Source organism: Talpa occidentalis, unplaced genomic scaffold (genome assembly GCF_014898055.3).
Source record: "Talpa occidentalis isolate TD23 unplaced genomic scaffold, MPIMG_talOcc4v2.1 talOcc4.6, whole genome shotgun sequence".
In the NCBI taxonomy this organism is placed as follows: Eukaryota; Metazoa; Chordata; class Mammalia; order Eulipotyphla; family Talpidae; genus Talpa; species Talpa occidentalis.
Genome location: NW_023604972.1, coordinates 126133789 through 126157864, shown reverse-complemented (window position 1 = coordinate 126157864; position 24076 = coordinate 126133789).

Sequence of the window (24076 nt, the reverse complement as noted above, 5' to 3'; positions counted from 1 at the left end):
TGGTTGAGGTAACTTTATTCTTCTCCTGCGGTTTCTTGTACACAGAAGCCTAGCTTTCTGACATTGTAGTGCCAGCATTCCAGAAGGCCAAGGCCTGGGATACAATGTTTCTGTAACATTTGTTGATATGGCAAAATACATCACATGACCAAGCTCAGAAGCAAGATGGAAAGTGAATAAATACACAAAAGCATGAACTCCCGCAAGTGTGATTAATTGGGGACAATGAATACAGCAATCTATCACACTAGTGCAATCTGTGAATTTTGGACAGGGCTAATTATGAAATACATATTCTGATCTCATCTTTTTCAAAATTATTTTTCTTCTGAAATATAACTTATTTACAAAAAAAGCACAAAAATATAACTATCAACTAAGTAAATTATTGAAAATGAATATCATGATAACCAAAGTATAGTACAAAAAAGCAGAATTTTGTCAATATCCCAAAATCACCCTGTATATCTCTCTTGGATCATAAATTCTGTTTACCACAATTATCTTCACTCCTTACAAAGTGAGAATCGTTTTTCTTCTCTTAACAATGCATTTGAATGATTTTTATCCAATTTTTGAACTTTATCAGTATATATATATATATTAGTATATATTATTTTCTATCTTTTATCTGAATAGTATATATTCCAGAATCATGCAGGGTATTACATAGAGCTGCATTTAATTGATTTTATGGCAGTATTCTATTAGATTTTAAAAATGCACCACAGTTGATTTTCATTCTTTTGCTGCTAGACAGTTTAGACTATAGAGTTTATTTATATTTGATTATGAATAATATAATTGTACACATTTATATTTATGATTTATTTCAAATTCCCACATTCCAGTGAACAGAAACATGTTAAGTATGCATACCTAAATATATAATCTCAGAGTAGGCTTTTTTTCTGGGTAATAAGGCTAACACAGTCTATATTCCCTTGATGAGAAAATGGATTTTATTATAGTGAAATTTTTTATCATTTAACAATTCTGCTAAATTTATCTACAGATATATTTTAAATTTTCTGTTTTGATTTAAAAAATATTGAATTATGATTTTTTTTATTTTTTCGCTTCATTTTTTTCTTAAACAATACAGGTTTTTTGTTTCATTTACGATTAGGGGTGTTGAGAACAAGTAAACAATTTTTTATTTGAGATGAATATATTTGTAATGCAAGCACTTTATAAAGAATGTATTTTTGCTTTCTCAACATCAACTCCTCATCTCAATTCTATCTGCAGATATTATGCATTTTCTTTATGCCTATTAACTTTAATTACTCAATTTTCATTCGAATTCATTATTATTTTTCTATATTAAGCACTTTAAAATGAGTTTTGGAGGGATGCTTGGAGGGATATTTTTATTGCATGTTAATATTATAATGTTCATTATTTAAGAAATTAAATGAAAAAAGGTCATTTTTGAAATTGAATGCCTCAACATTCAGTTAATATTTTAGATACTTAAACCACTATTTAAGAAATGTCTTATTCAGCTGGACTGCTATAACAAAATACCATAAACTGGGTGTCTTAAATAGTGGAACTTTGTTTTTCCTCCTAGTTTTCACAATAAAGTGGAGACCTGGACCAGATCTGATGAGAACTCTCTTCCTGACTTGCAGATAACCACCTTCTCTCTGAGTGAGTCTTCACATGGTACAGACAGAGTAAGTAAGATCTCTGACATCTCACCTAATAAGGGCATTAATCCCATCAGGAAGGAGCTCATCTAAATACTTACCCCAAAGACCCTACCTCCAAATATCATGACATTTGGAGTGATCACATCATAGGTTAGGGTTACCGTGTATGTATGAATTTGGAGGACACAAATTTCAATCCATTGCAAGAGGTTCACCAGCTAATATCAAAACAGTTTCCCAAACCCTTCCTGGTGGTACAGGGGTTAAAGTCTCAGCACTATCAAGCTATCACCAGCCATTGCAGCACTAGTTTGATCCCCTGCCAGGGAGTTAACCCAGATGGCACAGCAGACCTCTCCTGTCTCTCCCACTGCTCCCCTTTTCAATGCATTTCATAGATCCGCCTGTTCTGCTCCCCACTCTGTCTCTGGTGAATCCTCTCACCCCTCGCACCTCGGGCCTACACCCCCATTCTTTTATGCATAAATAAATAAAAAAATAAAGCTTTAAAGAAGATAAAAGATAAATCTGTCAACTATAATAAAATAAAATTTTCATCACAGAATATTATATATTTCATAATAAATGGCCATTGAGATGACATTAACAAGTTATAGGCAAAGATTTACAGTAAAATGTTATTTAGTAATATGATCATGATTGAGAAAATCATAGCATGATTCAATAAAATTTATAAGTAATTAAAAATTCTGTTTTAATCTAATTAAAACATAAAAATAGTACTAAAAGAAAAATCCTGGTAAAGGTTATTTATGTTACTAAGAACAGAGTCTGAAAAGGAAATACACACAAAAAGAATAGAATTAAAAACAAAAAGTATACAACACACAAATGGAGTTTTTGTTAGGATAGTTTTTTTTTTAAATCTTCATTTCCTAAATTTATTAACAAACTTAATCATCATTCCAATTCCTTCATACACAATTCCTTCTTACTTGTGAAGAAAAAAGGGAAGCAGGCAGATATTATTTTTAGAAATGATGGTAACTTGCAGTATTTCCATTTATAGTCTGTTCTTTCAAAACTTTCTTTACTTGTAATCCATTTTGTGTATGTTTCACTTCTTTATAGCTAGATCTTTCTATATTTCACAAAGGGATGACAAAGATTTAAATATATGTGTGTACATATTTTTATAAATTCTTACATTTGACATTAAGATATCAGGCTTTTGGTTAAAACCAAAAAAGCAAAAGCTTTATTGTTGATGAATTTTTCAGTGTCATTCTTTTTGCAGTAACTTTTTCAACACTAATCTAATATTTATTAAAAACATATAGGGTTAACTCCCATTGGAAGGTCTTTTGTTGAATGTATTTCACTGGTATTCTCTGGTATTCTCATTATAATTTGCATTTAGTGACATTTTGAAAACAATATACAAATGTTTGTGCCCTTAAGGTTTCACCAAGAATTTGGCACCCTCAAGCTTTGTTAAATGTCTCTCTATTCATTCAATTATGGAGTTGTCTGAGACAATGCAGGGAGAAACCAGTACTCACATATAATTTTCATTTTATTCAATTGAACATTATAAGGTATATGCGGATTTCAGAAATTAAAATTGATTGCATATAATTTGGGGGTCAAGATTAAAGACAAGGAGCCTCCTGTTGGCATAGAAGTTAAGTCTCAGCACTGTGATGCACTCCACAGCCACTGCAGCACAAGTTCGATCCCTGGCAAGGGACTAACCCACATGGTGCAGCAGACCTCTCCTCTCTCATCCACTGCTCCCCTCAGCAGCGTATTGCATTAGATCTGCCTGGTCTGCTCCCCACTCTGTCTCTGGTGAATCATCTCACCCCCTGTACTTCTGGCTTGTCCCCCAGCTCTTGTATGCAAAAACAAATAAATCTTTTAAAAGACAAAAAGAGTGCTCGCTTCAGCAGCACATATACTAAAAAGGCAAAAAGAAAGATTAAAGACAAAAAAGGTCATGTTATTACTAAGAAGTTGATACTGATAACTATGTAATCATGTACACATAATTAATATGGTAGTTGTTGAAAATAATAATAATAATTATGTATTTTATGTCATTATTACACAAATAATGTTTTTTATTATTTATTTTATTTTTCCTCCAATTATTTTTCCTCATTTCCTCCAAATTTTACTGTACACAGTAATACATGCTGTGCAATTGCTGCCTTTCTGTTTTTCCATAAAAAATACATAAAATAACTACAATACATTATTGTGAATAGTATAAGGTTTGATATATTATTCTGAAACAATGTTCTACCCCAGGAACCAAAGGGAAGAACATTTTTTTCTATTTCCTCTAGGAAGCTTTAGCTAAAGTGAAGGATTAAGTGCATAGATCCAGAGACAGAATCAAAGCAGAGGTGAGAAAGCATTGCTAGAAATGTATTTCTCCTGCTCTAGTGTTTAGAATTCCCTTTATATGTAAAGAAATTAGAGTTACTATAATTGATTTTGTTCATTATGCTAAAATTTTTCCTACTGTCTGATGAGCAAAAGAAATTGCATTAAAATATTACAATACTTAAGATCATATATAAGGTTGTTATAAGTCTCATATCTTTATCATGAACAAAGTCATAATATTAATAAGAATGTCAAATTAAACCAATTTTTATTGCAATTATATTGGTGCACAACACTGTATGTGATTTAGGAGAATGGGTTAACATCTCTTCTGATGTATATTCTCACACCACACCTACCACCAAGGACCCATAATCCACCACCACAGCTCATTGGATGTCCTTCCCCTCTGTCCTGACCCCTCTAGCAGCCCCTTTCTGCAGTCATATTTATTGGGGTTGTCTCAGTTTAGTTTTGTCTGTTCTTTGTTTTGTATCTCTATATTCCACATAAGAGTGAAATCATCTCATATTTGTCTTTCCCCTTTTAGCTAATTCCTTTAGACCAGATAAGACAATACACCAAGACAATGTACCCTGTAAGGAGTACAGGGTGACAAGGTTTGAATGTAACCTCTCTGTATCTCATTCCCCAGCTTCATTAAAGGTTATAAAATAAGGGGGGACCTCCCTGGTGGCACAAGGGTTTTAAGCACAGCACTGTGAAGCTATCCATAGCCTCTGCAGGATGAGTTTGATCCCCAGCTGGCCAGGGAGCTACCCACATAGCACAGCAGACCTCTCCTGTCTCACCTGCTGCTCCCCTCAGCAATGTATTTCAGTCAACCTGCTTGTTTTGTTCCCCACTTTGCCTCTGGTGAATCCTCTCACCCCCTACACCTCTGGCCTGTAACCCAGTTCTTATATGCATAAATAAATAAATCTTAAAAAGAAGGTTAAAAAAAAAAGAAACAAAGTGATACCACTTAAACAAAGCAAATGAAATAACCAATCACAGATACTGGTGAGTGTTCTTCATATAACCCTGGAGAAACTCTGGTGATCCCCATTAATGATTGAGTTTTATATCTTGAGAATTTGGGTTTCCTCATGAAATTCTAAAGCAGAATGAGGCAGGCAGTACTGAGTGGTGGGTAGTGACAATATAATAAGTGTGGAAGCATTAGGGCATCTTGCCATTTAGTAATATCAATATTATAAAATCTTGTAATGCCAAACCTAGACAAGTCAATATCCAGTACCAACAGCATACTGGCTGCAAATTAGCTGAGATCACACTCTACATGAATGTGTTAATGTTCTTGAATGAATGAGACAGAAGGAAAAGGGAGTTGAGAAGAGGGTTATATGGAGGAAGGGTAAATGGATTGTAGCTAATAAGCTGAAAACTGACAGTAAAAAAGGAGAGTGGGGACATCCTTGAGTTGTTGGACAGATTTCAGTAAACCAAGAAGGTGGCATTTTTCAGATATCTAGAACTTGTGTTAGCTATACGAAAGGTTTGTCAGCTGATAAATACTTCAGTCTCCACCTCAGAAATAGCTTCATTTATCATCTGTGCCCAGGACTTTGGCAGGTAAACCTTCACTAGACACTTGAATAGAAATTCCTCATTGTTATAACCAAGTCTTCTCCTTGTCACATTTGTGGAAATTTTGTACTTCTGCATCTAGACCTATCAGCAAAGGGAGTTAAATCTGGGTCCCCACATTTGACCTCCCTGAAAGAACAGTGCAGTATGAAAACAGTACAGGGGGCCTCCCCTGATGGCACAGCAGTTGAGAGCTGGGTTGTGAAGCTGCCCACAGCCTCCGCAGTGTCGGTTCGATCCCCTGCCAACGGGCAAGGGTCCCACAAGCGCAAGAACCTCTCCTGCTACCCGCTGCTCCCCTCAGCAGTGTACTTTGTCAGTTTCCTGCTCTGCTCCCCGCTCTGGCTCTGGTGAATTCTCTCACCCTCCCATGCTTCTGACTGTACCCAGTGCTTGTATAAATAAATAAATAAATAAATATTTAAATAAAATAAAATAAAAATAAAAACAGTACAGGACAAACAAACAAAAATGTCATTATTCCTATGGTGAGTATTAGGGTCTATCTATCACCATGGGAGAAATGTTATGACATATTCTCTCAAATATTTGACATGTAATTTCATGCAAAAAAACCCCAAACCTAATAATATTACATAATTATGTAAGATTAAATGTATGGTGCTTGAGAAAATTTTAAAAGTTGAGAAAAGAAGTAGAGAATCTGGAAATTAAACATATGCTTGATGTCAGTGCCCTTTTAACTAGTGCTCTGTAATGTTTTGAAGGGTCAGTATGCTTGGACAGAAACTCTTCACTGGGGATTATCTAGATAACTCAAAAATGTTTACAATGTTTGCAAATTTAGTAATTATACTGAAACTATATTCAATAATAAAAGTGATGGCAAAAGTTACTATGACTTATATAAAATGTCCATAAAATAAGTATTTTACTAGGAGTTTTTTATTCATTATCTTGTTTAATCTTAACAAATATCCAATATGCAAGCTTGTGTCCCATTTCAGGTTGTCCAAAAGTAATTGAATATGTCTTCCAAATTTCCTTTTTTTCCCACTATACTTAACACAAATATCAAAATAGGGAAAAAAAATCAGTAATAGCTTGTTGAATTGTTAGATATTCAAAATGGAAGAGTATGGATGCGTTGGGGGTGGATCTATTAAAGCATAATCTGATGAAGTGTGATCCTATACCTCTGCAGCATATACAGAGTTGTAAACCAATGTTACCTAAAGCAAAAAAAAAAAAAAAAAAAAAGGACTAAAGTTTATTTAAAAATATTCAGACGGTATACTTAGCATACACGTGTAACGCATTCAATAATGCAAAATACAAGAAACAGTACATGGTACACTATTAGCCGAAGAGATCAAGAGATCAAGTTCAAACACTTAGCCAAGAGAAAAGCAATTCAATGATTTTTTAGAGCAAACATTTACAATGCAATATTTACTTTGAAAAAGGCATATTTTATTTTTATCAAGACAGGAGTTTTTGAGTCATTGTGTAGATATTTGTGTCATTTACTCTGTAAAAATGCAGTTAAGGTTATAGTTAAATCAATGTTTTTCATAGCTGTATGTTTTGGAATTATAAATAGCAGAGAAGTTTGAAAGAACAATAAATCGACATCAACTCAGAGTCTAAACACCTGGTGCTTCATGGTGTCTATTTTAAAAGTCTAAATCTACTTCTTTGCCAGTTAATAGCTTCCCTTGAGCAGGCATGAGAAACAAAGCCTATTGGATGTTTACATGAATTTAAGGATTGTTTCATTCATTACACTCCCCAGGTGCTTTTTCTCAAGGTACTTTCGCGCTAACAAAAAAGCAGGGTTTGGCAAGGCATTTTAAAAATGAGGGCAAGGGTATAACATTTCTGGATGAAAAGGTGTCAGGAGTTACCTATAATGTGCTCTACTCCATTGTTACCCTAATTTTCATATGTCAGTTTTAATAACCTGACACCCACCCATGGTAACTATTGGGAAAAGAAAGTTAAGAAAGGGAGTCACATTACAGTGAGATGGACAGCAAGTATAAATGGAAAGTGATGTGGAAGTCTATAGGAAATATAGGAAATGTCAGGGGGGTAGAGAAGGCAGGCAAAAGGAGATAGGTTCTGAGGTTCCTATTGGTATTCCCAGGACCACATTATTTAGCAACGGATGTGTGGGAATGAGCTGAATAGATCTGGCAAGTTAAAGCCTTCCTACTCAAGATATGGTCTGTGGTCCAGAAGTATTGAAAGCACTTGAAAGTTTGTTAGAAATAGAGAAACAGGGCCTCCCTAGTGGTGCAATGGGCTGTGCAGCAGCCTGTGCAGCACTGTGAAGCTGCCCACAGCCTCTGCAGCGCGGGTTCAATCCTGGCTGGCCAGGGAGATACCTACATGGTGGGGCAGACCTCTCCTGTCTTGCCTGCTGCTCCCCTCAGCAGTGTATTTCCATTCGTCTGCCTGTTCTGCTCCCCACTCTGTCTCTCCTGAATTCTCTCACCCTCCCTTGCCTCTGGCCTGTACCCCCGCTCTTGTATAAATAAATAAATCTTTAAAAAAATACAGAAACATTTGAAAACACCTAAAATCATATAAAATTAAATGTTGCATTTTCTTTTTTTAGAGCTTTATTTCATTTATTTATGCAAACAAGAACTGGAGTATAGATCAGAGATGCAGGGGGTGAGAAGGTTCACTAGAGACAGAGTGGGGAACAGAACAAGCAGATGTACTGAAATACACTGCTGACAGGGGAGCAGCAGGGAGACAGAAGAGGTCTGCTACACCATGTGGGTTAGCTCCCAGACTGGGAATTGAGCTCTTGTTGCAGTTACTGGCATAGCTTGACAGCACTGAGAGTTTAACCTCTGTGTCACCAGGGAGACCCTAAACATTGCATTTTAAACAGATCCCATAAAATGCAAAACATACATAAGTTAAAGTTTGAGACAAATTGCAAATGATAGGTTTGAAACCTAACTAAGGAGCTTGAATGTAATTGTCTAAAACCAGAAATCATTGCCAAAGTCCTTAGATTATGAAAATGTCAAAAAATGTACTCTGGAAAATTAAAAAAAAATTAAAACCAACTATGAATAATTTTATAATATGATCTTGTAATAAGGAAATCATTTGACGGTCATGTTTTTGTTTGTTTTATTAAAAAAAAAAAACCTTTTAATATTCCACCCTGCTTTGGAATATTACAGAAAGATAACTTTGAGTAGTCTCTAATCTGAAAGTGAAGCTCAATAAGGCACAATAGCTTATATCCTAAAGGTGTAAATGCATGCTTATTTCAAAATCATATTTGGATATTGATGAAATAGCGAAACACCATATGCTTGTTGTGACATGTTCAATTTTACATTTTATTTCATGTATGCTATATTGTGGATCTTTAAATTTTAGTTTTCTAAATAAAAGCATTTAACTGATAATCTTCTGTGGCATAAAATCAAGAGCTTTTATTGAAAGACTCCTTAAGAGTTTTCTAGTTGGGGAACTAGAAGGAATAATTTAAAGGTTTTACCAAACAAGATCTTGCAGAAGATCTTTAAATTGTAGGGAACAGTTTGTCAAAGATAGTTCTTGTAAAAGAGAAGAATTGGAAAGGTGAATTGGTAGCCATTGTTTAGGTAATTTCTATATTATCTAGATATGGGGAAGTATAGTTAAGGGATAACTTTATGTAGCAGAGATGTAGACAGAAATGGTTCTAGGGACAGGGCATGCAGGGGCCATAGCGAAAAATTATTTGCCCTACCATATCTTTCACAACCAGCAGAATATTTTACCTCAAGGGTCACAGCGTGATATTTATCCAGAAATCCCATGCTGATTGTAAATCCAACCAAGCCTACCTCAAAATCGATCTCATTAATGCCAAAGCTGTATTTTGTCAATGTTTTCTGTGTTTTGTAAAAAAGAGAATGGGAAGAATATTGAAGTTTGATATAGACATATTTTTTTTATTTATTTATGCATATAAGAACTAGGGTATGGGCCAGAGGTGTGGGGGGATGAAAGGATTCATCAGAGACAGAGTGGGGAACAGAACAAGCAGATTGACTGAAATACACTGCTGAGGGGATCAGCAGGCTAGTCAGGGAAAATCTGTGGAGTCATGTGGGTAGCTCCCTGGCTGGGGATGGAACTCATGCTGCAGTGAAGCTGCAGACAGCTTCATAGGTTTTGTCTTAACCCCTTGCACCACCAGGGAGGCCCTGATATAGATATATTGAATGTGATCCTATTGGAGAACTTACGTTGTTGTAGAAAATATTTAAATATCTCTATTGTTGCTTTGAGTCTTGTCCCTGTATCCCAGAATGATGAGAATAACACTCACTGTACTTTCCTTCTCTGTGTAAATGAGGGCCAGCTTTGTCCTTTGTTGATCTCAAAGTCAAACGCATAAGTTTAATTATCTATTGTTATAGCTCTGAAAATTCATTAAGTTGAAGCATTAACTGCAAATAGGACAGAATATGACTATTTGGAATAGGACTTTCAAAAGCAGTAGTAAGGTAAAATTAGACAATATAGGTGGAATCTAATACAATATAATTCCTAGTCTTAAGAGATAAAGATATTAGGATTCAGGTAGTAGATCTGATCAAGTGGGTATCATATAAGAACTCAGAGGTGGGATTAATTTTTTATAGAGAAAGAATTCCAGAGTCAATTCACAAAGGAAATTTTGGGAAAAAAGAATCTATGATTTTGTGTTAATTCTGCTAATAATGTTTCTTTTTTTTTTTTTTTTTTTTAAACTAAGGCAAGAGATAGACAAATTGTCCTCATTTTATTGCTCTCACATATTCTGGGCATGTAAGGTCTGTGCTTGTGCTGTTCTCAAGAGTGAAACAAAAGCCCTGCAAGTGTTTGTGGATGGTGATTAACCATCAGAGCTTTCCCTGTGTGAAGTTATTTTCAACCAAAAAGATAATTTCAGAGACAATTAATCACTGAATATTAAAATGAATCTGAATATCAGCAAACTCATCCAGGAAAATAAGGATAATTATCAGACTAAATTTTTAACACACATTACTTAGGTTCTTAAAATAAAATTTAAACATTTACTTTATTTGCAGAAAAAAATGGAGAAAAATCTAGTTTGAAACTCAAACTCAAATGAATAATGCAGGATTTGACAAAATTATTCACCAGCTTTTGCCTTATATTTCTCCTGTGTTATTACAAATATCAGGAAAGAAATTTAATATTTTCTTCTAATTTCTATCTCTGAAAGATTATTCATTGTGATTCAGTAAGAAAAAAAAATCAAAATGGACAAAGACTTCCAAACATTTCATAGACTTATACAAATCCATAAAGCATGTGTAAGTTTCCTTTTATAGAAACCATATAATAAAATTGGTAAAATGAACACATTCGAACATGCAGTACATTGATGATATTATTGAATAACCGATATATTGCAAATGACATTTAAGGAATTTAAATTGTTACAGATATTTTGAGGACAGTGAGAGGTAAGGAACATATCGCAACAAAATAAAAGTCATATATGACAAACCAACATTATCTCTATGTCTGATTATTGTGATACTGTCATTACAGGGTTCACATGTTATCTACTGTATAACTACTTTGTATTCCTGTAGCCATTAATTGTTAAATGCAATTGAATCATGTGATATAGCTACTCAAAACTTGTAATGGGTTCTTTTCATTTGGTGCAAATTCATATTGGAAATGCCATAGTGCCCTACTACTTCTTCCTCTAAATCTCTCCATGACTCTAACATTTCCCCTTGTTTTTCCACTACCCTCCTTACTTTTGTGCAGAGATGCCAAACCTATTCTTCCATTACAGTCATGACACTTACAATTCCTTCTGCTTGATATTTATTTCTCCTAGCTATGTGGCACGGCTTACTCCTCCATTAAGTTTCTTTTCAAGTGTCACATTCTCAGTGAGCTAAATTGATCACACCATTTGATATTTCAGATCTATGTGGCAATCCCTATGTCTCTTTTTCTTCATGCTTTAGTTTCTCCCATTGTAATTATTGTCATATTGTCATCCAAATACTATGGGATGAGCCCCCTGCCTTTCTCATCTGCTATCCTTCTAGTAATAGGTAAGTTCAATAAGGACATTTGTCTGTCTTTTGCTATTTTGTAATCATAGTCATAGTCAAATACTAAGTCCAGTACTTAGGTGGCAATTATTAAATCTAATTAATGATTATACCCATGTTTATAACTCCATTTTATAACATATGTATATAAACAAACATATACACATGTATGTATATCTGTGTGGGTATACATTGTGGAAGGAAAAATATTTTTGCTGAATAAGCATTAAATCAGAATGGGATGCTAAAGATTTGCAAAGACTTAAGATCTCTCCCTTTTAGGCAGTCAAGCAGATACAGCACATTGCATACATGTTCTCAAGATAAATCATAATGAGTCCTCAAGAAAAGGACTCTACAGCATCATTTGTTATACCTAATTCATTCTAGTAGCACCTAGTAATTGCAATGGCCATCTGTGTTTCCTAATTGGCTTTATAAAGAAGTAAAACTAACCTCTGATATATTGATGACATGAGGAAATTTTGCAAATTGGAGAGAGGCGCTCAAAGAACCTACAGAATCAGAGGGGTAGGGATGCTAATTTTTTGATGATTACATTTTCATTACAGTGTTTTCAAGTTCTTGAGAAAGACAACCTGTGCCCTAAAGCTGACATTAGTCTCACTGGGATTTTAAAAAGAAAACTTTTTTTTTTTAAAGAAACAGAGAATTACCTAATAAGTTTTCTGTTATAGATGGGAAGGGGAAAGCTTTTCCCTTATTTTCAATGGGGAATGTGTCACATATTTTGAATTTATATTTCCCTTAACACACACATCTATTTGCATATTTTAATAATATTCTGAATGCATCTTATAAAACACTAAAGAATATTTATTTATCTTATATTTAGGGACATGACTTAGTGCTTTTGCACAAAGGGATAATTTTCCATTTACTCAAAATACCTCTAAACTTTATTTTACCATAAGCATGGATTTTATTTACAATGTTGTTAAAAATGTTTTAAAATTTATTTTTAACTAAAATTAAGTCAAATGAAATTTTTATTAAAAAATTTACTATGAAACATTTTTGTTTTAAAGATTTATTTATTCATGCATACAAGAACCAGAGCACAGGCAAGATGCACTTGAGAGGATTCACCAGAGATAGAATGGTGAACAGAACAGGCAGACTGACTGTAATATACTGCTGAGGGGAGCAGTGGGCAAGACAAGAGAGGTCTGCCAAGCCATGTGGTACTCTCACCAGCCAGCTGGGATTGAACTAGCGCTGCAGAGGCTGTGGACAGCCTCACAGTGCTGTGGTCAACTGCCTGTGTCTCCAGGGGAGGCCCTATTATGAAACATTTTTAATTTAATGCTGACCTATCTTTTTTTTTTTTTTTTTCTGGTATACTAAAATTTTTAGTTAAGGTCTAGTTCTATACAGATATATATATTTTATTTTATATATTTTTACATCATTTTTCATTTTTGCACAATGTATGCCTTTCATTTCTTCCTACATTCACTACTTGTTTAAAGATTGACACAATTTCAACCAGTTCCAACCACTTGGAATTGGTTTCACTAGTTTCAACTGGTAGGAACCAGTTTGAACTGATTGGAACTGGTTTCAGCTTTTTGGAAACAGTTTGAACCAGTCAGCACCATTTTCAGCCAGTTTCATCAAATTAGAACTAGTTTGAACCAGTTGGAACCTTTTCCAGCTAGATTCGGCTAGTCTGGATAGGTTTCAGCTGGTTTGAAACAGTCAGAACCATTCTGGGCCAGTTTTGGCTGGCTAAAACCCATTTGAACCAGTCAGAGCCAATTTCAGCTAGTCCTGACCTGTTGGAGATGTTTTCAACAGGTCAAAACCAGTTTGAACAGCTCAGAACCTGTTTGAACTGGCTGGAACAGGTGTCAGCCAATTGGAACTGGTCAGAACCAGTTTCAGCCAGTTTGAGTAGTAAGAGCTAGTCTCAATTGGTTTCACTTTGATTTGATTTGTTTGAACAAGTCAGAACTGGTTTCAGCTGTTTTCAGTTTGAACCAGTAGGAACCTGTTTCAGTTGGTTTGAACTGGTTGGTACCAGTTTGAATTAGTTGGAACCAGTTTCAGCTAATCAGAACTGGTTTAAGTCAGTTTGAACTAGTCAGGGACAGCACCATTTTGTTTCAGTTTCAGTTAGCCTCAGTTGGTTTCAGTTCAGTGTGTTTGAACAAGTCAAATCCGGTTACAGACATTTTCAGCCAGATGTCACCAGTGTTAGCTGGCTTCAGTGTTTTTGTTTTCAGGTGCTTACAACAAATCAGAACCAGTTTTAGCTGTTTTGGTTGGAACCAGTATGAACAATCTTCAGCAAAACTGGTTTCAGCTAAGTTGGAACAGGTTTCAGCCAATTTCAGCTGGTCAGACCAGTTTCAGACTGTTGGAACTCATTTGAACTGGCCAATAACCTTTGCTGACTTTTTTTTTTTTTTAATGAGTTACAGTTTAAAGGGTGGTTTTCATTATGATACTTTTAAAATTGTATCTTACTTTGGCAAATGACTTGTACATGATATCTATATAATCTGTTACCTCTGACTAAACTTCCAAAGGAAAATATATTTGTACTCCCAAGTTTATTGCATTATTCACAATAACCCAATGATACCTCAATTTAAAAAAAAAAAAAGAGGGCCTCCCCAGTGGCGCAGCGGCTGAGTGCTAGGCTGCAAAGATGCTGGCAGCCTCTGCAGCACTGGTTCCATCCCCCGGCCGCCAGCGAGGTTCCCACATGGTGCACAGATCTCTCCTGCCGCGCCTGCTGCTCCCCTCAGCAGTGTACTTCATCAGCCTACCTGTTCTGCTCCCCGCTCTGGCTCTGGTGAATTCTCTCACCCTCCCATGCTTCTGACTGTACCCAGTGCTTGTATAAATAAATAAATGAATCTTTTAAAAATAAATAAATAAAAATTAAAAAAAAAATAAAAAGATATAGAAATAACTGAAATGTTCTATCAAGAAATGAATGAATAGAAATATGTCATAAAATGTAATTTAGGCATGAGAAAAAAAAGAAATTTTGGCCACTCCTGAAAAAGTGTATGGTATTTAAAGGTATTATGAAATAATTCTAACAGAGAAAGACAATTACTGCTTTGTATCACTTAAATATGAAATCCAAAAAAAGGTGAACTTATGAAAATAGAGGAGAATGGTGTCTACCAAGGGTTAAAAGAGTGGAGGAGTTGCTGTATAAAGATACAAATCTACAATTAGTAGATAAATAACTTCGAAGCTCTAATGCATAACAGTCAACAATACTGTATTATAAACCTCAAAGTTGCTAGGAGACAAATCTTAACTGTTCTCCCCACAAAAAAGAAAAAACAACAACAACAACAACAATAGTTATGTGACATGACAGAGCATTAACCAATAGCATGGTAATAATTATATTGCAATATATAAATGTATCAAAGCAATACCTTATATATCTTAAATTTACTCAAAGTTACTTAGAAATTAAACCTTAACAAAAATATCATTATATGTATTTCTAAAACTTTTTACAGCTGGAATTATACTTCACTCTTTTATAATATTCAGAAAAATTAACTAATTACCTTAAATTCTATAGTAACTGGAGTTATGACAGCTAAATGAAGCTGGATTTTTCTCTTTTTATTGTCTATACCATGTTTGTATTAAAGCAAAGTTCTCAATGCTATAAAGTTCATGTGATCTTGCTATAATACACCTTCTGTATATGTGTAAACAAATGAATTTATGTGGCATCAGTCTATATATTTTATTTCCATCTAATCCCTTTGCTGTTTTAATACTAAGATGAATTAAAATACTTTCTCAATAGTTAAAGACAGAATTAGCAAATCACTCTCATTTGCAGTGATCATCAGCATGCTACTATTTCTCTAACCAGATAAGCAATGTGTTTATACATTACAGCCTTGGGGGTATGTGCCATTAATTACACATGCCCAGCAGCTGACATGTGATTAATTAGAAGTGGGAAAACTATTCTTCAGGTGACCAGAAGACTCCTTCCACTTGTCAGTGTTTATCTCTTTTTCAAAATTGTATTATCCCAGTAGATATAGCAAATATAGTATTAAATAAAAGATATTGTTCTAGAAATTTTGAAAATCAAGTTATTAAATATTTTTAAAGGCTTAATGCAAAGGTTACTTGAGAAACCAGATGATGATTATACTACACCCCCCAAAAAAACCTCTACAGACCAAATACATGTATAAATATAATAGAAAAAAAGGAGCATAATGCTTTTTAAAACATCAAAATAGTCTATAATAAGGGCTATGGAATAATATTAAAATATTTTTTCTAAAATTATAGCCATATTCAATTAACCTCCAAAAATACAAATTGAAGTCGATTCTTCATCCTATCATTATAAAGCTTTCAGATTTTCTTCTACTTATAACTCCATATACTTATAATTAACTAATTAAGACAATTAAGTTAATTTTTCATTGAATAAAAAATAATTATGCAGTTTAAACTCAGTTACAATTCTTTTTGTATAAACTTGGACTCATAAACTTTGTATTTCTTTGTTCTATACGAGAGTGTTCAGCTATTGTATTGATGTTGAATTTTCTAATCTTAATAGTCACAATATCAAAGTCTTTTTCTACATAGGGTCTGAAAGTGTCAAAGACAAGTTAGCCATAATTACCTACCTTTGTATTTGACAGTGTTTAAGTGAGAATACCACTCAGTGTTGCTAAATATTTTTCTTGGCTATTCATCCAGCTGAAGGATAAATTATCTACGACTTCAGGGAATCTCAGAAAAATTGTGTCACTTTAAAGTGTCATGATCTATTGCAAATATGTATATTTAAATACATGCATATAGATATACATATTAAATACATGTAGACACATATGTAGGTTATGGTGTCAATAGTTTTACCAGTTTTGTGAGATTTTTGCACAGTTTTACTGCAAATGTCTTCAAATGGAAATAATCCTTCAAACAGTCTCTGACAGTTCCCCCCGGCCCCCAAGTGTGGTCTGCAAATTGTTTTTCAAAAAGTCAAATCAGGGAAATCTTCCAGGTCTATAAAATCAAAATCTTTGAAGTTTGGTTCAGAAACAAAATCTCCATATTTTTAGTGGGATTTATTGTATGAATCTTCGCCCTGTATAATGTATACTATTACCCGCTGTATTGGCAAATATGCTGAGCCTCAGAGAAATCACACAGCCTCTCAATGCCTAACAGCTGATCAATGAATAAACACAAGTTCCAACAGTTTTGTCAATGTTAAGCCCATGCCACTCTCCCACCAACTTGTGTATGAATCTTCCACTACAATCTTGGTCCGTAAATATTGTCATGTTGTATTTTATTAAAGTTAATAAAAAGAAATAAAGAGGAAAATCGGAACCTGAAATATGAAATGGTAATGATATTGATGGAAGCTTAGAGTAGAAAAATTGAGATGGAAACTCTCACAGGACAAAAACTAGAGGTGGTATTAAGAACGATTAACCAGTCGTTTATCTTGCTATGGAATTTTCCAGGGATCTGAAGTAACCAGAAAGGATTATCTGTTACAGAAAACCAATCCAACCCAAACTGATACATAAAAGATAAATTCCCCAAAAGGAATCAATCCCCTTTGCCCCCAAAGAACACTATAAAAGAAGGCCCCTTGCTCTGTCAAAATGCAGATCTTGAACCCAAGACTGCCTGCCTGCATTCGTGCAGATGTCTCATTTCGTTAGTAAACCTGCTCCTTTCAAAAGGCAGATCTTGTCCATTAGGACTGCTCAGTTATATCTGTGAAGGTGCCTTTTTCCTTGTTTTTTTGTTTTTTTTTTCCTTCCTAATAAACCTTTAAAATGTAGCCTTTGGCTGTTTGTGCCTGTCTATGCAAATGTCTTTTTCCTTAATAAACTCACCATGTGTTACTGAAAGAGAAACTCCAAACTCTTTCTCAGACTGGTCCAAGGACCCCATGCACTGAATCTCGATGTCTAAATCACAAAAATATACAAGTCTAGGGCCTCCCCGGTGGTGCAGCGGTTGAGCGCTGGGTTGCGAGGCTGCCCGAAGCCTCTGCGGTGCAGGTTCAATCCCCACTTCTCCCCGGCCACTGGAGGAGGGTCCCGCATGGCACCCCAGACCTCTCCTGCCGCCCGCTGCTCCCCTCAGCAGTGTACTTCGTCAGTCTGCCTGTTCTGCTCCCCGCTCTGGCTCTGGTGAATTCTCTCACACTCCCACGCTTCTGACTGTACCCAGTGCTTATATAAATAAATAAATAAATCTTTAAAAATATATATATATACAAGTCTATACACATTAGACAATACATGATGGAAGACATCTCCAGTCCAATAAGACAGATTTTCAGCTTCAGAGAACCCACCAAAAAAAAAAAAAAAAAAAAATTGGGCCTCCCCTGGTGGCCCAGCGGTTGAGCGCTGGGCTGCGAAGCTGCCTGCAGCCTCTGCAGGGCTGGTTCGATCCCTAGCCGGTGGCGAGGGTCCCACATGGCACGCAGACCTCTCCTGCCGGGCCAGCTGCTCCCCTCAGCTGTGTATGTTGTCAGTCTGCCTGTTCTGTTCTCCGCTCTGGCTCTGGTGAATCCTCTCACCCTCCCGTGCTTCTGACTGTACCCAGTGCTTATATAAATAAATAAATAAATCTTTTAAAAAATGTTGTTATTGTACTTCTAAAGCACTATGATATTTATAAAGATATTGAGACATATAATGAAGATAGATATAGAGATATTGGTATTGATAACTGAATAAGACTTTATTAACAAAGTCTTTATTGATGAGATGTCTTGGCTGTCTACCTTTGAACTGGCATTGTTTTGAACACTATCAAGTTTTATTTTTAACAAAACAATATGAGAATCATTTTCTTTAGGTATTAGCAGGTGTCAAGCCCAATTTCCAGTGCCAGTAGTATCAGCTGTGCACATCCAATCATTCCGCTTGGTAATGGCAGTCTTCTGATTTGACCTGTTTTTCCATGTGCTTTGGAAAAATGTTCTTAGTTCAGGAATGCTCATTTCACCCAAACAGCTCCAATTCTTTGTAATAAATGCCTGTTTTGCAGAAATCTACCAAACCTGGTTTCTGTTACTTGCAAATAATTACTTGAATAATACCTGTAAATATCATAACCTCATTCTATGTAAGAGGAATTTAGACTTAGAAAAGTTAAGTTGGAACATTCTAGTTTACAGAGCTGGCTGAAAACAACTTAGATTTGTTTCTAGAACCTAGATACAAATCTAAGTCCATCTGGCCCCAAAATCTACTCTCTTTACTATGCTGGGATTTATTGCAAAACAGTCTAAAATGGAAAACTCTCAATGCCTCCACCAAAATATATTTGCTAAGTAAATCACATAACCACAGCTGCCTTGGAGCCCCGTAACTTAAACTTAGAGCGTGTGTGTTATATTAAAATCATACTACATCCTCATTTGTGACTCAGTGATTATTATGCTTGTTCTGCTACTATATCCTAGTTTTTTGCATTGTCATTATTTACACACTGGTCAGTCCTCTGATCACCATTATTCTACTCCTGGAGCTGCAGTTAATGCAATTCAATGCAATCAATTCTTATTTAAAAGTCATCTCTTCATTATAACAAAAATGCATGCTGCAGAGATCCATAATACAGTGTTTAGCTTGGTTAAAAAAATGGGCATATTACAAAGGAATCTGAGCTACCAAGGGACCAGACAGCATAATACAGATGAAACTCCTGGCGTTAACAAAGAGTAGAGATCATACAGCAGCAGTGCTTTGGTAAAGAAGTAGCTCTTGACACAGCATAAACAATCCAAACCGAGGAACCGAAACTTGGCACGCAGTGATTCATTGGTTCATTAAGCAGAAAGAAAAAGAGCACTCTTATTGACTGATGATATCTCTAGGACAGTATCTTTGAGCCTAAAGCTAAGAATCTCAGGAAAAGTGAACATCTAATAAATGAAGTAATGTAGAATGTGAAGGAGAAAGACGACTGAAAATGATGAGAAATAGCTAGGGGGTCAATGGACAGCAGCTGCTGGGCCCTCGTAGATGAATCAATGTATAAAACCAGCGTGGACAAGGTTGGCATAAGAAGGCGTCACAACTCCTCTATTTCAACTGGGAACTGCCCCCTTCAACTTTATCAACCATACAATGCAAAGACACCCCTTGAAAGGCCAGCGTTTTCCTGGATTGACCCCAACTCTCCCCTTTATGTCTACGCCTTGTCTTGTCTGCAATTTTTCCTGAGCCCTCTTATCATTCAAACTTTGATTTTGCTTCCATCATGTTCCAAACTTGGCATTTCATTTTATGAGCTTCTCTATCTACCAGTGTGCTGTGTCTCATAGTCTCATAGTTTGTATTTCTACATCTGGTTATTTCCTGAAAACAAACAAATAATTTTTGATAATTAAACTGTCTAGTCTTAGAAAATCACTTCTTAAAAATCTTTGGGCATGAATATAGAGAATTACTCCCTGCTGATATTAGTACCACCTTCATTGTGGCATACTGGAGAAAAGAAGGAAAAAATCTAAATGCCTGTTTCCTGTATTTATCTTCTAAATTTACAAATGCATCCAGCATTCAGAAAATTCAATTTACAGTACACAGGGATTCAGTATGCAGGGAATAAAGGGTGTTCATTTTATATGTGAGGGACAGAGACAATTTCCTGTAGTGGTAACAATAATAATAGAAAAATGAAGCAAAATGGTAAATAAGAAAAATTATATGTGTAACTCATAAATACATAAGGCAACAAAGAAGCCATGAAAATTCACAAGGGTAAATTTATCCCAAATAACCAATGGTGAGAATTTCAGTTATCACATTTGAAAATCAATATATCAGTGACTTATTCTGAGGAACTCAGTCTGTCAAAGCTTGAGCTACTTCAAAAACATGGGTTTTCCATGTACAGTTTAAGTTTACAACAGGGGCCTCCCTGGTGGTGCAGGGGGTTAAGCTCAGTGCTGTGAAGCTGTGAGCAGCCTGTGTAGCACGAGTTCGATCCCCGGCTGGCCAGGGAGACACCTACATGCTGCAGCAGACCTCTTCTGTCTTGCCTGCTGCTCCCCTCAATAGTGTATTTCAGTCTATCTGCCTGTTCTGTTCCCCACTCTGTCTCTGGTGAATCCTCTCACCTCCTGTGCCTCTGGCCTGCACCCCAGTTCTTGTAAGCATAAATAAATAAATCTTTTTTTAAAAAAGTTTAAAACAATATATTAGCTTGTAACATGGTAAATCTATTCCCAAGGTCTCTGACCCTAGAGTAAGTTCTTAAATATAATCCACTCCACTTCCTACAGTTGAGCTTGCATCAAAATTATCTTTTTGTTATATATACTCAATTCTTCAAATTTTTTGATGATACAGTGAACCTGAACATTAGAATCACTAAATAAGAATATCGTACGGAGAATTCATTCTAATTCTACTGTGAGAATTACCATAGAGTAAAATAATAACTACTAATAAAAAGCGTCTCCTAGGATGTTGTGTTCAAGTTGATATTGTATTGCTTTTAAAGGAAGTTCAACTCCTTCAAGTATTAATTTATGGCAAGGACAATCAGCTTTTACTCAATTAATCCAAATCTTTAGAAAACCACTGAAATTTCCATGAATATGTCTGAGATAATTAGAGAATTTCTATATTTATAGTCTACTGACATCTCATAAATATCACATTGTGCTTTTTATCTTCATATGTGCTACTTCTCACTAAATATAGAAAGGTGGTAATTAGCCTTAGAAACATCCGTTAAACACGAAGGAAGATTAAAATAAAATTAACTGCTATATTCTCATTATAATTGGCAAAATAAAAATATTGCTATTTCTTAAGTTTTAGTCATTAATACCACAAAATATTATCTGAGTAGCATCAAACCAAAATCTCTATGGACTAGACATTTATTGGAAGAAAAACATGAAAATAAGTATGTCATTGAAATTAGAAAAAAGTCAGAACATGATATTCTACAATACGATGTCTTTTAATAAAGTCAAAGTAAAATACTAAGAACAATTTATAGGACTAGAAATCCCTTATGTTAATATTAAAATACTGTGTTTTAAATTTTTCAAACAAAGAGGTGAAAATAAATGTAAACCAATAAGATTGCTAAAAGTAAATTACATGCTGTGATAAAATTATTTTCATTTTAAATAACTTCAACACATTGAAATAAATAGGCCTCCATATAATTATATTTTTATTCTTGCTGTAAAATTTAATTATATATATATTAGGATAGCCATTTATTTTAATTTATCCTGTCTTTGTCCCATAAAGATAAAATTAGAGTAATTATTCATGTCTTAGTATGATGAGTGAATAATATTAGTAACCATTTTATTTTAACAAAAATTTGCTTGTTTGAAACATTTCCCATGGAAAAAAAAATGTGTAACATACACAGATACACAAATTGTAATTTTTCAAGTTATAGTTGTTCCAAATTTGAAAATACAAGAAGAGAAATAAAACTAAAACAAAACATATATTTTGTTAGTAAGGAGTAAGGATAATTCCCTTTCTCTTACTGAAAACAGTAATAATAGTAATGAAAAATGATGAATCTATCAACAAAAAAGATGCCATTTTATAAGAAAATCATTCATTTGAATCAACTTAGCAAATATAAACATTCACCTTAAAAAGATATACCTGATATAAATATGAAAGAATTAAATCCAGATGTCAAATGGACAAACAGACAAACAGAAATGCATGTTTCAATTTTAAACAGGAAAAGGAGCATTGTTTTCTGTACACGAATAAAAGGAGCAAATGAAATTAAATATCAAATGAAAATCTGGGGGAATATTGGCACTATATGATAAAAATTGACACACATATGAAGAACAAATTATTATTAGTCTAAGTTGAACAACAGGAAAATGGAAGTCAATATATACTTCACAATATAAGAGGTAGAAGTAGAATATACTTATGTAATCTTACTCTGTAATTTGAAACAATGATATGAGAGCTTTTTTACCCACATTTTCATGGAGCTGAAAAAAAAAATGCAGCTTGTTGAACTTTAAGCAAAATACTAATCGTATACTCTGCCTATGAGAGTGTATTATTATGCACTTGTCAAAACAAAAAGAATGCAGAAAGTTAAATAGACCAGAGAAGCTTTATTCAAAATTATTTCAGTCATGGAAACAGACCAAAACTCAGTCTGAACTTAACTCTGGCTGACATACAGAGAGTTTATTAAGAAATGCAACATGCAAGAATGTTTAATAGCTGAAGAGGTGGGATCACAGCCCATTCTCACTTGCCAATTGGCTTTAGTCCTCACTCCCCAAAAAAAGTTTTCTCTTATTTTCCTGGCAGGATTAGTCTTAGAACTTGAGCGAGTGTTTTCTGCAATCCCTTCCACAGACAGTTGGAGTTCGGGCATTATCTTCCCCAGTGATTATATCAATATTTCAAAGGAGTGACTCCTAGTCTTTGAAAAGGAGAGTTTTTGCTTTATAAAATTGGAACAATGTTATTAAGATTTATATCTCTAAGGGGCAGGTAAACTAATGACAATCACAAATGTTATAAAGTCAAATGTCTAAGAAAAGAGAGAGACTTCAGTAGTTTGGCCAGTTGGTTGGGAAAAGGCCAGGTGGGCAGGAAGATCAGGGACTACAAGAGGAGTATTCCTGTTTAAAGCTAGTCCAGCTCAGGGCAAGTTTAATGCCTTTTAGGTCCCACCCTCACTGAATATAATTTTGATACATTGTTTTAAGATACTCAGGGAATTCCTCATTACTAAAGAGGAAAACCCTCAGAAACATCTGGGTAGAGGTAGAAAAAGCATTTGATGAAAGAAATAAGCCTTCAAGATAAGCATACTAGTGAGTCACAGGGCAAGGGGAGAGCCCTTAGGGTCAGAACAGAAGAGGAAAAGCCTCCGAGGAATGAGGACTCCAGAGACAAGTACAACAAATTCCTTAGGGAACTAATCAAACACCCCAGGACTAGGGGCAATGGAACAAGGATGGTAAAGAAAAGTATGCTAAGGCAAGGGCTGGGCCCAGAGACTTAGTTCTGCACAGAGACATTTAGGCAGCGAGTGAGACCAAGGAGAACTAACCAGTCACCAAGAGACTGGTGGGGCCTTAGAATAATCAGGGACAGAAGGTCTGCATTCCCTGAGGCCTGGCTCCACTCAGGCTTCCTTGCCCCTCCCTGGCCTGGAAGTCCCACTTTATTTCTGTTCCCTTTCTCCTCAATAAACTTTTTCTTTCTCTGAACAAATTTGCCTCTTTCGCTTGCTTGCCTGAGCGTGCGGCTTCGTGAGACACCCACCCCTGGTGGTCTAGTGGCCGGGACTCAGCGCTGCCCCTGCAGCCTGGGATCTACTCCGGGC